Source organism: Adiantum capillus-veneris, chromosome 22, assembly GCF_014529385.1.
Source record: "Adiantum capillus-veneris isolate H3 chromosome 22, ASM1452938v2, whole genome shotgun sequence".
NCBI lineage: Eukaryota > Viridiplantae > Streptophyta > Polypodiopsida > Polypodiales > Pteridaceae > Adiantum > Adiantum capillus-veneris.
The window spans coordinates 94,688,412-94,699,693 of record NC_140952.1 but is presented as its reverse complement, the minus strand read 5'-3'; the positions used below and the strand labels follow the sequence as shown (position 1 = coordinate 94,699,693).

The 11,282-nt window shown below is 43.2% G+C and overlaps 2 non-coding genes and 1 pseudogene across 2 annotated transcripts in view; all 3 read left to right on the top strand.

Annotated features, from left to right (window-relative positions):
• The first annotated feature begins 8,407 nt into the window (after positions 1 to 8,407).
• LOC147429824 (18S ribosomal RNA) lies at positions 8,408 to 9,696 on the top strand (annotated as a pseudogene).
• Positions 9,697 to 10,025: 329 nt separating this feature from the next.
• On the top strand, positions 10,026 to 10,178 carry LOC147429823 (5.8S ribosomal RNA). Its single transcript, XR_015185925.1, has one exon. It is a non-coding gene; the product is annotated as a 5.8S ribosomal RNA (ribosomal RNA).
• A 357-nt stretch (positions 10,179 to 10,535) lies between these two features.
• Positions 10,536 to 11,282, top strand: part of LOC147429822 (25S ribosomal RNA) — a 3,375-nt gene continuing 2,628 nt past the window's right edge. Inside the window, exon 1 of the ribosomal RNA XR_015185927.1 lies at positions 10,536 to 11,282. This exon is cut by the window's right edge and continues 2,628 nt beyond it. This is a non-coding gene — a ribosomal RNA (25S ribosomal RNA).

Below are 11,282 nucleotides of genomic sequence, written 5' to 3'. Positions count from 1 at the left end.
GAGGATGCTGGCAACGCTGGTGAGGAAGGGCTCACCTACTCTGATACCAAATGTTAGGTTTAGGGTTGCAGGAAAGTACACAAAGCTTGAAGAAGAAGAAGCTCAAAGAGCACACAACAAGACGATGTATTGATGGTGTGCAAATGCAAAGATAGCTTGCCCTAGAGTGTTGGGCGTATATACAATACACATGGGAAAAACCCTTGTAGAGAGAGAAAAAGTGCCCCGGCGGTCCTAAGTGTGTTCACACACATCACTACCTATCATATCAACATTCTCCCTTTTTCCTTACAGCCATAACAAATCCCTTTTTATGCTTCTTCTATACCAAGATAACTGCTCGTTTCCCAAAAACTCTTTGCATGCCATTACGCAACTACCTTCTAGTTTTCACAACACTTTTGACTGCTAAACTTATGACAAAATAATATCCAACTTGCAGCCTTAAACAACTCACATGAGAGGTTCATGAACAATCCAATCTTTCTTCACTTGGGTCATAAGATATCTCCTCAACATAGGGAGTTATCGGCACTAAAGTGCGTCATTAACCTCCGCCGTCTTCATGTTCTACTAGTCTCACTGGATTGGTTTTGGGTAATGGTGGTTGCCTCTCTAATACCGGTGAAGATCTTTCACCTTCTGGCACCATATGTGGCAATCCTCTCATTATTTTTCCTTGCATATATCTAATCTGATTGTAACACTCCTCTCTTGTGTGGTTTCAACATTTCTTATCAAAGTCACACCATAATTATGGATGAACTTCAGGTCTAGGTACTCAAGGAGCCCTTGATAGGTACTGGCTTGTAGGATAATTACCACCACAATTCCCACAAACATAAGGTCTAACAACTCTCCTAGTCTCACTAGCCCATGGAGGACCATACATTTGTTGCATTTTTTTCATCACTCCCTTTGTGATTTCTTTGACTTGTGACGCAACTGAATTGTTGCTCAAGGTGGCACTATAACTCTTTCCTTCTTTCTTCTCCATTGTACCACAATTGTCATCAAAATCAGCCGCATCGTTTATGCATTGATTCAAGTTCTTGTAATGTTTCATGTACAATGCTGCTTGCAATTCCCTATTCAACAATCCCTCCAAGAAGATTGATACTAGTCGTTCTTGATTGGATTTTCTCTTCAAGACATCTTGCCAAATATTGTCGCAAGCGATTCACCCCATCCCTCACTAACTCATCAGTCTTTTGTTTGAACCCGTGAATTTGCGACAAGACATCATACTTCAATTCCATTTCCAAAAAAGCTACTATGAACTCTTGTTCTAACTTCTCGTAGCGTACATACTCTACTAGATTCACAGTTTGGAACCAAGACAACGCTTGTCCTTCAAAAGTCAAACCAAATCCTTCAACCTTAGTATGAAGATCTTTGACATGTTCTGCTGTTACGACTTGTTTGAAGCTTGCCAAATGATCATAGGGATCACCTGAGCCGCTATATTTCTTCACCCATTTTTGGAAGTTTGTCGGTCTCACTCTCCTATGGTCAGCTGACATTTTCCTTGGAAAGTGACCGCTAACCTCTCCTCTAGGCTTTGTCACTTGTGTAGGTATGGCTTTGAATGATGGTGTAAGCCTTGATGGCACCTCCCGTGCTGATGGCTCTACTCTTCTTGATTCAAAGGTTGAGTTCATTGGTGGTGCACTTACAAATTCCTTAACGTTCCTCACTTAGCTTCTCTCTTGAGGCGTACTTGACTTCAAATTTGTCCACAAAGATTGCCTGAGGTCGCATGGTCAGCATTCCCTCTAAGTAGACATAAAGTATTTTATCTCTTTGTATAGTACTATGATCAGGACTCCTTGCAAAGTAACAACCTTGTATATCCTCCATGTCATGCACACATAAAACTATATTTGGATCATCTGCCAGGCTTTCAAGACAATGATAAGATTTGGGTCATCTGAGTCACCATAAGGTGGCTCCTCAACCTCAGCTTCCTTTACGATTTGTCCCCGTTTGTCCACATTTTTAGGATCTTTGATCACAACAAACCTCTCTCCGTTTTGACCCATGTACAATTCCCCTTGGTAATTTACAAATGGTGCGATCTCAAAAGCCGTAGGATGATCCTCAACTTTTACCACCCATCTATCTAATGGATCCTTGTATAGTTGAGCATCGTGAGCATTGGTCTTGGTGAAGACTAGTCTCATGTTAAAGGCCATAGAATATTCTGGTGTTTCAGACACTCGAGCTTCCATTGACATGTTGGAGGTAGAGTCTGAAAAGGGTTCTTCCTCTACTATAGGTTCTAACACGTGATAAGAGTTTCTACGCTCTCCTCACTAGACTTTACGCTTACTCCAGATGATGGGTCTCTCTGTTTTGATTGATTTCTATTGCCCGATCTCAAATACATTCACAGTACGAGGTTGACTTGATTGTCAAGTTGCAAATCTCAAGAAATGATTAGTTTGTTAAATAGACCGATTTACAAACATCACTAATTTAATAAATCAGAGCAATTTACTAATTCAATTGATTTACAAAATGATCGATTTAATAAATGGTTGACTTACAAAATTAGTCGATTCAATAAATTATGGGCGATTTACACAGTAAATCGATGGAATTTGGGCTTTGTCTACGTGGAACAATTAACTCAATAAATTGGTGCAAATGGACCGAGATCGATTTACCCAATAAATTGATGAAAATTTTCAACTTGATTTTCCTTCTTTTTTATTCCTTTTACAGCCCAATTTCAATCTTTATCAACTTATTTTAGCCAAGTTTAACAGTAAATTGTTGAAATTTGATACAGATTTGTTGATCAATTTACTACTTTTTTGAGACTGATTTCTTGGTGCTTTCCTCAGCGTTTCCACCAATGAAACTCTGTATTAACTCCTATGTAAAGATATGTACAAAAATAAAACAAAAAATAAATTATAAAACAAACAAATCAAAACTAGCGGCCTTGGGCCCAATCGGTATCTAATCCTACGACTTTCTTTCTTGAAACCTCGAGGAATGATCCCTCTGCAAACACTCAAAGGACTCAGCTTTCAACACTCTCACTCACCAAGATGATGAATAATGTACAAAGTTTGGAGATAAGAGCTTGGATTGAAGAGTTAAGCGTAGAGTAGACTCTCTCTACCGAGCCAATCTTTCAAGGAGTGTTATGGGTTAGTTCCCCGACAGCGATGCCAAATGTTGGACCTTCTGATCACAATGCCGGACTCCAAGTCTATTGTAACATAGATGGACACAACATTAATGTCATACCAAAGGAAGGTGAACCCAGCACTAGGGACTGAACCCTAAACACTAGATGTCAAACCAGTGTTCCCTTTGCACAAGATTAGCGAATGATGCACAACACACAATCGTATGAACTTCAACCTCACTTTGCTCTCTCAATGACGTGACAAATGATTATCTAAACATGCAAATTCCATGCAATATGTTCTAGTGATAGTAATGGCTAGTCACCAACACCTTAGACACTACAAATGTGCACTGACAAAACTGATCAAACTTGACAAAACTAATAAGGATGGGTCTATTAAAGCCCCCAAACACAAGGCAATAATCAAAACGCTGATTAGAAGTCACAATGACAAGATAAAATCATTTCAAGCATAGGACTATACACAAAGATTGCAAGAGAATAGAGGAGAAAGGAGATTCTTGTTCATTACATTAAGCTTTGCACTCATGATAAAGCTAGCTAATGCTCTTCTTCTTCTCAACAAGCTGTTACAAGTTCTCCCTCAAGGAGGACCACAAATATCCAAAGATCAAAAGTCCTAAAAGGTTCTACAAAATGTGTTTTATACCTAGGTTTTTAGAAGTGGCCCCATTCACACTTTGGGCGCCCAAAAGAAGGCAAAATATGTCGCACTTACGATTGTACACCTAACTCTTCCTAGGCTTCTATGTATAATTACAAAATAGTTTACAAGCCCTTTGGGCCATAGAAGAAAACTAGTCAATGTGTAGAGAGCCACTTTCTTTGTCCGGTCTTGGCTTCTTCACTTCAACTTCGGTTGCTTTCACACCTTCATCTTTTCTCTTTTTGGTGGCTCTCCTGTTGGCTGACAACAAGAACCAACACAAGGAATTGTTGAGGAATAACAATCAGCACCATGAAGTGCGAAGGCCTAGTGTCCCGAGAGTCACTCAAGGTGAAGATCAACACCCAGAAGTGTTCCAGAGGGATCCAAAAAGGAAAAGATTACCAAAGGACTAGATGCACAACTGGTCATTGAAAAAGGAGAAAAGCACCTGAGTAGTGGACACCCCAGCCAAAATGGTAAATAAGGGAAAGGCTTAGTGCATCTAGATGATCAAGCCTAAAGCAGAAGAGAAGCAGACAATTGTAGCATAGCAAACAATGTCAAAGCACCAGTAGACAATCTAGACAAAAGATGGAATGAATATCTAGGATATCACAAATCATGAAAATGGTTCCTTCAGTGATTCGTCTGATCAAAGTCTAAAGGAAGAAAGCCAATATGTAAAATAAGGGCCAAAAGGCAGTTAAAACGGGAAAGGCCTAGATGGCATCCAAAACATCCAACAAATAGTAGTTCAGAGGAGGAAGCAAGAAGTCATGACAGACAAAAAATGAAAGAAGATGAAATCATGGCCATGTTGCAAGCTCGTTTTAGTAAAAGAACATCAACACTTCCACTAGAACTAGAAAAACTATGGAAAGCATTGCCAGCTTGTGAAGCCTTCATTAAAAAATATTTGAATAAGAGCTAGAAGGTTGAGGTCAGAGCAACAAATGGCATTAACACTGACCAAGTCTCAGCCAGCCAAGTGAAATGCAAATCCCAAAAGCCCTAAAAGACATTCACTGGCGTTGTGGTCGAGGGTGGAGAAGGTGTGAATGTATTGTCAAAGCACACCACCACAAAAACCTTGGGGTTAATAGAAGTGAAAGAAGCTCTATTCAAAGTGAGGATGGCTGATCAGAAGGTCATGTAGCCACTAAGACTAGTGGAAAACGTCAAGATAAGAATTGGAGGGGCTAGATTCAATACAAGTTTCCTAATTCTAGATGTGGGAACCTCATACTCAATGCTTCTTGGTAGAACATGGTTAAAAATGGTTAGAGCTATCACGATTGGCCTAGTGACGTAATTATAATGCAATATAAATCCAGACAGATTAAGGTCCAGACAAGTTCCAGACAGGTCAATGTAGACGCCAAACCAGTTTTATTGTGCCAGAAGCATTCCATAACAAAGATTTGAAGAATGGTAGCATCAATGAATATTATTCCTACAAACAGAAATAGATCTAAAGTTGGTGTTATCAGATGTGGAGAAGGCACATGAGCAGTCCTCTTTATATGCCAATGTTTTGAAGTCTAGACCAGGTAGAAGACAACTAGGAGACAAGGCTAAGAAGAGCAGCCAAAGAGTCTGGAGATGAGCCAGACAAGTAAAGCCAAGGTTCTGAAGAGGAACTAGAAATCGGAGCCGGTCATAATAATGATGATGATGAGACACGCTTAGAGGAAGAGGCTGCAACCAGGTTTAGAGGAGAGGTTGCAGCTAAGCGAAGCCAAAAGGAAAGGAGTCTCAAACCTAAGGAAAGAAGAAGTATGTTGGTCGATACCAAACGGTCAACAAATAAAATAATGGAATCTAGATACGGAGGAGGAACCCAAAACTATGAAAGTTAACAAGCAGCTTCTAGAGGTGTTCAAAGTAGAGCTGGCAAAATGGTCGAAAGAATACAAGGATGTACTTACTTGGGACCACTCAAACGTAAAGCGGGTAGATCCAATTGTACGCCAACATGGAATCCCTTTGATAACTAATGAAAAACCCATAAGAATACATAAATATAAGATGAGTCCTAATTATGCAAGCAAAGTTACAGAAGAGATTGATAATTTGCTGAAGGTAGGGCTCATTGCAAAAGCTGAAAGTAGTAATTGGCTATTGTCTATTGTTGTTGTCTCAAAGAAAAATGAGAAATTGAGGATTTATGTAGATTATAGGAAGCTCAATGCCTAAACAAACAAAGACCCTTTTCCATTACTTTTCACAAATTTAATGCTGGACTAAGGTGTTGGTAAAGAGATGTACAGTTTTATGGATGGTTATAGTAGGTACAATCAGTTAACGATTGCAATACAAGACAAGGAAAAGACAACTTTTAACATCGAGTGGGGAGCATTCATGTACTTGGTTATGCCATTTGGTTTATGCAATTCTCCGACTACATTCCAACGCTACATGATGGTGACTTTTGCAAACTTCCCTTAAAAAAAAATGGCAATCTTTGTTGACAATTTCACAATGTAAAATGAGGAGAAACATCATATACAGCTCTTAAGACAAGTGCTCTAATGATGCAAAGAGAAGAGAATTTTCTTGAATCCATTCAAGAGTATATTTTGTGTCTAGAAAAGCCAGTTGATGGATCATGTGATCAGCAAGCAAGGCATTAAAATGGTTGAGGACAAGGTGAAGTGATTCTAAAGGCCCATGCTCCAAAATCTACTAGAAAGGACAACTCATTTTTTGGATATGCTAGCTTCTACAAAAGATTCATCCAGCGCTTTGCTACAATAGCTATTCCTTTATATGATTTGACTCATAAGGATGCAAAGTTTCTCTGGATAGAGCAATGTGAGATAGCATTCCAGGAGCTTAACGCCAAAATTTCTATAGAGCCAATCCTTAAGCAGCCTCAATGGGATTTGATATTCCATGTGTATTATGCTAGTCATAGATTCTCTAAGCTAGAATAGGGCTACACAACCGCTAAGCATGAAACATTGGAAATGGTCTTTGTAGTCCAAAAGTTTAGACATTGTTTACTAGTCAAGTTATTTCATTTTTATGTGGATCACCAGGCGCTAATCTATTTCATCAATAAAGTGGTTATTTAAGGAAGGCTGATGAGATGGATTCTACTCCTGCAAGAGGTTGATTTTAAAATCTTTCATAAGACAAAGAAGGAAATTTTGGGGGCGGTTGTTCTCTCCAGAATAATAGGGTGAAAGCGTGTTAACCTGTCATGCTTTTTCATGTCCCGGACAATGCTAACTAGCACAATTTTGACATATGCTAACTAGTACAATAACTTCAGCTACATCTCCAAGATCTATGACATATGATATATCAATAGAAAGCACTTGAAACAAGGAATCCAAATGTATAACCTCCGACAAATTTTGATATTGTTTGTAAAAAATTTACCGGACGCCCAACTTTTTGAAGATGTGCTAACTTGAAACTACTAACTAGCACAAAAAGCGCGACAGGTTAACATGCTTTCACCCAATAGCACTAGAGCAAACAACGTCAATGCAGGATATGTTTGCTGATGCGGAATTGTTTGTGGTCTTAGACAAACCACAAAAGAATAAGGACAGTGAAGACTAGGAGCCTGAGCTGGTGAATATCAAGAAGTACTTCTTAATTGGACAAGCACCTGATGAAACTGTATGGACAAGGGTCCTACGATGGACACAGTCCGTGTGGCTAGTCGGAATGTCCCCTAGGGCAAGGCCCAACCACTTGTCAAGCATGCATGCAAGGGGGGCTCTATATAAGAGAGCATGGTTGGGAGGTTAGTAGCATGCAAGGCACCCTCCCTTTACATTGATATCTAAGCTATTTTTGGAGAAAGGGAAAAGCGGGCCTACATGTGCAGGCCGCACCCATCTCCATATATATGGTCCGCTCAAAAAAGCGAGGCCGCATCTTGCTTTTGCACACAAGCAACGGCAAAAGAAGGAAGACAGTGTTGCAAACTAGCCCAATAATAACAGCTCCATCACGACAAGCGACCAAGATAAACTCGACCGGCAACTCTACGACACTGACGCTCTGAGCATAAGAAGGTCCTCTAAACCCTAGCATGAAAAGGGTTGGAACCACCCCATGAGGGTAAGAAAGAAACACCTTAACAGCTAGGCTATTATCCTTGTTGATTGGAACAAACAAGAGAAGATACATACTTGAGGTGAAAAAGGAAGTAAAAGGAAAGTGAAAGCTACAAACTTCAGGGCAAAGTTTAGACCCTTTACTTTTAACTCTTTAAGACCCTTTCTCTTCACTATGTATGTAGCAAAAGTCAAAGTTTCATCTTTACTTCCTTTTTGCTCCAAAAAAAGATTCACATATAAACCAAAGCTCTCGAAAACATGTCGAGTTCTTGTGAAGCACACACGAAGGCATTCTTACAAAAACAAGTCCCGGAAGATGACGGTCGCATGCAAAGCAAAAGTCACACACACGCCGTTTGAAAGAGTTCATTCTAATCATCAAAACATACTCAGGTATAATTTTATCCATAGTTTGCATTGTGCACCATGTCATTCGACATACCACCCTCGCATATTTTTTCTTTTGAGCAAGGCTCTCCTTCCCGTCAACCTGCTTCCAATCCAGATGACTTCAACATGGTTGATGATCTCAGAGATGCGAACTTCACTGACGACCATGGATTAGTTGACATAGAAGCATTTAAAGCATTAGAAGCAAGTCAGAATGCATTATAAACACATTGCCACAAATATGAATACCTATCTTACTAAGCTAAAAAATATGTTGGCTAAATTTATGCATGATTATACTATTATGGCATCTAGGGGGGATCCAGCCCACGGGACTGTTCCCACAGGTGAGGCTACACCCAGAAGGAATGTTACTTTGAAAAAATTAGAGTGCTCAAAGCAAGTCTATGCTCTGAATACATTAGCATGGAATAACGCGATAGGACTCTGGTCCTATTGTGTTGGTCTTCGAGACCGGAGTAATGATTAATAGGGACAATTGGGGGCATTCGTATTTCATTGTCAAAGGTGAAATTCTTGGATTTATGAAAGACGAATGACTGCGAAAGCATTTGCCAAGGATGTTTTCATTAATCAAGAACGAAAGTTGGGGGCTCGAAGACGATCAGATACCGTCCTAATCTCAACCATAAACGATGCCGACTAAGGATTGGCGGATGTTACTTCGATGACTCCGCCAGCACCTTATGAGAAATCAAAGTTTTTGGGTTCCGAGGGAAGTATGGTCGTAAGGCTGAAAATTAAAGGAATTGACGAAAGGGCACCACCAGGAGTGAAGCCTTTGGCTTAATTTGACTCAACACTGGGAAACTTACCAGGTCCAGACATAGTAAGGATTGACAGATTGAGGGCTCTTTCTTGATTCTATGGGTGGTGGTGCACGGCCGTTCTTAGTTGGGTTAACGAATGAGACCTTAGCCTGCTAACTAGTTACACGAAGGATCCTCTTCGTTGCCAACTTCTTAGAGGGACTATGGCCGTCTAGGCCATGGAAGTTTGAGGCAATAATAACAGGTCTGTGATGCCCTTAGATGTTCTGGGCCGCACGCGCGCTACACTGATGAATTCAACGAGTTTACCACCTGGGCTGATAGGCCCGGGTAATCTCTTGAAATTTCATCATGATGGGGATAGATCATTGCAATTATTGATCTTCAACGAGGAATTCCTAGTAAGCGCAAGGTCATCAACTCGCATTGACTACGTCCTTGCCCTTTGTACACACCGCCCGTCACTCCTACCGATTGAATGGTCCGGTGAAGTTTTCGGATCGCGGCGACGTTGGCGGTTCGCCGTCGATGACGTTGTGAGAAGTTCATTTAGCCTTATCATTTAGAGGAAGGGGAAGTCGTCACAAGGTTTCCGTAGGTGAACCTGCGGAAGGATCATTGACACACATCCGACGAATACCGTGAACCGTGGACGTACCGCGAGGGACCGCGCCCGGAGGGGTGGCCGCCCTCGCCTCGCCCCCGTGCCAGAGCCGACAAATAGTGGGTGAGGTGCCCGGGCTGGGGCCATCCGTCGGCCGCGCGGCGGGATGCGGGGGAGGGGTGCTTCCTCCCACCCTTGTCACGAGGATGTCCCCCCTCCTTCGTGTTGAGAGGCACAGGGCCGTTTGATAACCTTTCGCCCCCCCTCCGAGGGTTGCGAGGCGCACACATAACAACCAAAAATGGACTGAGATCCCTCCCTCCCGGAGGATTGAATACATAGCAACAACTCTCAACAACGGATATCTTGGCTCTTGCAATGATAAAGAACACAACGAAATGCGAAAAGTAGTGTGAATTGCAGAATTCAGTGAATCATCGAATCTTTGAACGCAACTTGCGCCCGCAGCTCGTCCAAGGGCATGCCTTCCTGAGCGTCCACACGACCCCCACGCCAAGCCCCCCTCCTCCGCCCGAAAGGGTGGACGGATGGGATGCATGGCGAACCTGGCCGTCCGAGTGCACCTCCCCCTCCCGCCTGCCCCCGGCGTTCGCGCGGGGGCGGCGATGGCGGGGCAATCGTGCCACCTCAGTCGGCTGAAATGTAGCGATGGCACCGTGCGACAATCCGCCGCAAGGGTGATAACGTGACCCCCCGGAGTGCGTGCTCCACGGGGGGGAGATGGCTTCTGCGGCGGCATCGCCGCGACCCGGCTCTGGTGTGTCGAGAAAGGGCTAACGCGAGCGGGAGGGGAGGGGACGTGCACCCCGCCCCGACCACGACTGGACGATCGAACGGACCTCAGATCAGGCAAGGCTATCCGCTGAATTTAAGCATATCACTAAGCGGAGGAAAAGAAACTAACGAGGATTTCCCTAGTAGTGGCGAGCGAACCGGAAAGAGCCCAACTTGAAAATCGTGGCGCCTCGTCGTGCGAACTGTAGTCTGGAGAGGCATCCTTTGCAACGACAAACCGGTCCCAAGTCCCCTGGAAAGGGGCGTCGGAGAGGGTGAGAACCCCATCGAGCTCAGACCCTGTCGCTCCACGAGGCGCCGTCGACAAGTCGGGCTGTTTGGGAATGCAGCCCTAAGTGGGTGGTAGATTCTATCAAAGGCTAAATACGGACAAGAGACCGATAGCAAACAAGTACCGCGAGGGAAAGATGAAGAGGACTTCAAAAAGAGAGTTAAAAAGTGCTTGAAATTGCTGGGAGGGAAGTGAATGGAGGCCGCGGGTGCGCCTCGGTCGAATGCTGAACGGCGCAAGCTGGTCCGCCGCTCGATGCGGCGCGCTGGTCAGCGTGGGCTAGCGCGGCGGGACAAGAGCAGGCTTTTGTTGGCCCACCGATGCCGTCGTGCTGGCCGAGGAACGAAGCGCGCGCCACTCGTGGCGGGATTTTTGCACCTGCATGCTCGAGACGTTGGCGCTCTGGGCTTTCCATCCAACCCGTCTTGAAACACAGACCAAGGAGTCTAACATGTACACGAGCCGGTGGTGGCAAACCCACGGAGGCGTAAGTAACCTGACAAGTGGGATCCCCCT